The sequence below is a fragment of the Etheostoma spectabile genome, chromosome 24, assembly GCF_008692095.1.
Source record: "Etheostoma spectabile isolate EspeVRDwgs_2016 chromosome 24, UIUC_Espe_1.0, whole genome shotgun sequence".
Classification (NCBI taxonomy): domain Eukaryota; kingdom Metazoa; phylum Chordata; class Actinopteri; order Perciformes; family Percidae; genus Etheostoma; species Etheostoma spectabile.
In genome coordinates, this window is record NC_045756.1 from 5,512,401 (window position 1) to 5,517,207 (window position 4,807).

Here is a 4,807-nt window from a genome sequence, read left to right on the forward strand (position 1 = left end):
ATCCTCGGGCCGGGCCCTTGATCAAGCACTTGTGTTTATTTAATCTTTACTTTATTAGCATAATTGGGTGGAGAGAAAGCCTCTGCAGCTTCTCCCGTAACACTGGGTAGTGCGGCCAGTGCGGTGGCATGCAGACCGTGGTGAAGAACAGTATTAATTAGGTGATCGAGACCATAAAGTCTCCTACAAGGTTCCAGGGCTTTGATTATGTTGCTGCCTTGATCTGTTACCCACGCTATTTGGCTGTGGGAGCTAGGGTTGATTTTTTTTTTTTTTAGTTTCTTCATTCGGATCCATTTGCGATTTCATTCCATTCTGAATTCAAACAAACAATGCAGTTGACATGCTTCGTCCTGCATTATTCATTGAGAGAATTCTCAACAGATTTCTGTAGTTCAAACACCTCTGAATTGTAGTAAGAACGGCAGTTACAATGGCCCACGTATTAACACATTCTTGGGTTTAAATCGAGCTTGGGTTCATGTTTACAGGTAATGTGTCAGAACGGGCTAGGACACAATGTGCACGGGCTTGGGTGGAGTCAGGCTTTATTTTCTGGGCCAGATCTAAGCTCCATGCAGCAGTAATCTATCAATTACATTTTTATTATTTAGCTGATGAGTGTTTCTCACAGAAAACTGCAACATGTTACCAAAATTCTCCATGACCCAAATTACAGACAAGTACTACAAGGGTCAGAATCTGTCCTGAGGACAAACAACAAAGTGCAGGGTTCTTTTAAGTTGTCATTGCTGTTGCTGCAAACAATGTGATAATTTGCCCAGCCATACCCCCTGACAATAGAAGATATGGAAATGATTCATGGCAATCACCAGGGTTTTGTTAGCCCTTGTTTATAATCTTCTAAAGGAGATCAGCGCAAATTCTTTCAGGAAGACTTCTAAATAACTTAAATCGCCACTATCTCTTCCTAAAACTATTCAGCTGTTAAGAGGCTATGTACAAGTTAGCCATTTTTATGTTCCGTCTTTAAAACAGGAACAAATTGATGCAGCAAAACCAGAGATTTTTTTTAATTTTTTTATTCAGCACTTCTCTTCCTCACCATCTGCATTACCCACTATGTAATGAGTTCTTGAATTAAAAAAACATTTATTTTTTTTGTGGATGAAAAGGGCAATAAGTCACTTGAATGTTAAGATGTTTTTCAAAAGTCAGTTTCAAACATAATATAAAAATGGGTGCTCTCTCTGCTGAAAGGAAGGCAACAGTAAGCACCGGTGGACCCTCTCTGTTCACACGCCTGCTCCTGGCAAAACTTTATCATGGCAATTGCCTGCTATTTACTTTGATCTACCTCAACAGTGACAACAGAGGATTAACGGATAGTCAGGCATACGATGTCATAGAGGATTTAGGGATAGATTTTTGATTTACTTGTGTCCCGTTTGTTTCTGGATGAGACATGCGAGAGTTGACCTCGAAAAACTATTGGATTTGGGTATCCTAGCAACGGCTGTAAAATGGAGCAGTAATTGTGTAATAAGGCGGCGACAGACAAGTCTGTCACAACAAGTAGTTTTACCTGTCCTTCCTGTGTCCTCAAAGGACAAGGCTGTCTTTTCATTGAAGTTGAAGATCATCATTCACATCCATGTAAATAATCCTCTATTTCGTTACAGCTGGCTTAGTTGCTGGGTTTACCAGTGTTGCATAACATTAATTATTATGCGTGACCCTTTGTGGCATTTGTATGAACAAGCTAATCAGCCCAAAACCATTTGCTTCTGACAAAAGCATCTGAAAGCTTTCCTTTGGATTTTGGAGATCAACAGGGGTGAGCCGAGTCAAACAACAGACATGTTTGAGCACGCCGGCCTTCTGAGTCAGGCTCTCCTTTTAATCTGGCCCCTACACAGCGCCAAACTCAACAGCTCTAAAGGGCCAAATCCCAAGATCGAAAAAGCTTTATCTGCAGATTTCCAGTCAAAACTTGCAGCAAATCCTCTGCTCTCCCTATCCGTTTCACCCTCCCCTGCGCCTCAGATTTTCTCTCTTTCTCACTTATGTTTTATTTTTATTTTTTTCGGTGACCCCCTCATTATGTGGTAATTTAGAACATGGATGAGAAAATGTTTACGGAAGTGCATTGAACTACATGCATGAGGAGCTAAATTATACATATGTATACCACATTTTCAAGGCCAACAAACACACTACTAAAATACTAAATTTTCTTTGATAGCCTTAGTTACTTTGAAAATATAGATTACAAAATATAGCTAACTAATGTGAATACATTATTATGTATTATCAAAGGCAAGCTACCCAACAGTATATACTGTAAAATACTTACAGTATACGTACTTAGAGTTAGCCCCACCTTTACCAACTGCAACATTAAATGTAAGTACACATGACGATAATGTAGTATATGCTTCTGAAAAGGTCCACCCTGCATAGTAAGTTTTTACTTTTGGTACTTTAAGCATAATTTTAAGCTAATACTTTCGCACTTTTTACTTAAGTAGCATTTTGAATGAGAACTTTTACTTGTAACTGAGTATTTTTACACTGTAGTATTGCTGCTCGAGTAAAATGTCAGAATACTTCTTCTACCACTGACATATACAATCCAGTATATAGTCTTGAATTACATTGATTGTAATTTCTAAATTAACCTTATTGTAATAAGGTTCAATAAACCATACTAAATATAATATAGATACATTGATCCTATAAAAAGATGGTCTTTTTAAAATTGTTCCTTTTGTAACTTAAATGAACACTTGCCCAGGCAGTTATTTCAGGAAGCTAATGTAATATTTAACAAAAAATAGTTTACTTTATGAATAGTACACTAATACTGGCTCCACAGTGTGCCGTTTGTCACAGTATTTGTTCTCTTCCTCTCCCTGCATGTCTCACTTGGCTCTCCACAAAACTGGTTTGAAGCTGCGTAAGTAAATGGCAGTGAAGATGTCTTCAACATATCTTATTTTTTCTCTCCACACAATTTGGATAATCCACTCACACATGAATGGCAATGTCCACAATTATAAGGCAGCACCAAATAACCAATCAGATTCCTTCTCACTGTTGTGAGACAGAGATAACCGATAACATCTCTTTTTCTATTTATGTCACAGTGTGACTGGAGAAGGGGGGGGAGGGGAAAGTGACAAGTGGCAACTGGAAATTGCTGATAGAAGTGTGCCGATGTCACATGTCTCAGATTATTGATTACATTTCAAATGGTTACACAGACACGCGCAAACACACTCGTACATTTCATTTGTACAGAAAGTCTGGCCACTCTCCATTGACAAGTCTTAACTTTTCCCGAAGGTGGGTACTCTGTTGAAGTTTATAACTATTGGATCTGCTCAGAGCCAATCTGGATCTGCCATAACCAATCGCTAACATTTGGTTGTGACTTTGGCTCAGCATTGCTACCGTTGGCCTTAGCTAACGCCTTCACCACTGATGTAGCGAGCTGAAAAAGCAAACTTTTCCCAAACCCCGTGGGAAGGAGGGCCACAACACCATGGCCACCAAAAGAATTCAGCAAACATTGCCACAACCGACCGAATGGCTTCGCTCGCATCTTTCTTTGCCGCCACTGGTCAATCATTCCCTCTGTTCGCTGATTGGACTGTCAAATGTCTGGCCTAAGAAAACCTGTAAAAAAACCGCAAACCCAGACAGAATACTGAAGGAAAATGAAAATTGACCAAATATATGTAGGAGGGCAGAGCCAAGCTACATTCTGCCCTTGTCTATTTGACTCTCTAACTCTACTTTGCCATACACACATCCACTCACAAACACATTTTTTTCTGTTCATCTCATTTATTTCTTTTTAGTAAACCTTCGGCTCACGCTGCCTTATTGTCTTACTTAGAGAAACAGATACACTGGATGTTGAGCTGCAGCTGAGCTACAGTATGTGTGTGCATATGTGGGTCGAGAAACTACACACAAAGTGCTTTAAGATGAATATGTACGCGTGTTTTGAAAGTGTAGATTTGTCTCTCATGTTGTCCCATCAACATATTTGGAAACATTACATTTTTGCATGAATCTGACATCATCCTTCTTCAGTTCTTTAATATCAGTGTGTGTGTGTGCATGCATGTCCCTGTGAGTTTGTATCTATTCTCTGGAAGATTTCTTCCACTCGTCCTTAACATGGCCATTATGTGCAGGGCCTTAAATTAAAACCCGTCCACCCGCAAACAACCGGTGACTTTTAACTATCGGTACGCAGGGTACGCAGTAGCTTATGGGCCTGGACCAAACAGGGGCCTGCATCACTGGAATACATTGATTGACAGCCGGGGCCCCCTATCCCATTTTCATTACTCGTGACAATCCCAGCAGTCCCACATGGGCAGCCAATGACCAGGCGGGAGTGAGAATGGGTCAAATTAATTTCCTTGTTTCTGATATGAAGACGAGACGTTCAGTGAAAGATGTCCGGCCAACATGGACACATTTTAACATCAATGCACGCTGAAATGTTTTTTCAGTATAAAGTCGCTGAAACTTGCTGCCGTTTCAATCCTGTTGGATTGCTGCAGCGGGCGAGGCTACTGCTCCATTCCTCCCGCGACAGGCACATAAACACATACAATCACACACGGTGGATGAAGGAAAAAACGCATATGAGATGTACAGGATGACCTATATTGAGGATAGCTACATTATGTAAGTGCAATGATCAGTTAAAGTCCAATAAGTACTTTATCAAACCGTATGAACATGTGTCCCAGCCTGGGACAGGAAATTATGCCTTTATGCTTGATTATCAAGGCGGTCTCCCCCTGTTACAGCACATGATGAC

The 4,807-nt window shown here is 40.3% G+C and overlaps 1 long non-coding RNA gene across 1 annotated transcript in view; it reads right to left on the minus strand.

The window, feature by feature from the left end:
- Positions 1–725: 725 nt before the first annotated feature.
- LOC116674112 (uncharacterized) overlaps positions 726–4,807 on the minus strand; it is a 25,622-nt gene continuing 21,540 nt past the window's right edge. The window contains exons 3-4 of the long non-coding RNA XR_004327979.1: positions 2,436–2,443; positions 726–735 (exon numbers count right to left, since the gene is read on the minus strand). This is a non-coding gene — a long non-coding RNA (uncharacterized LOC116674112). The remainder of the gene's footprint in view (positions 736–2,435; positions 2,444–4,807) is intronic.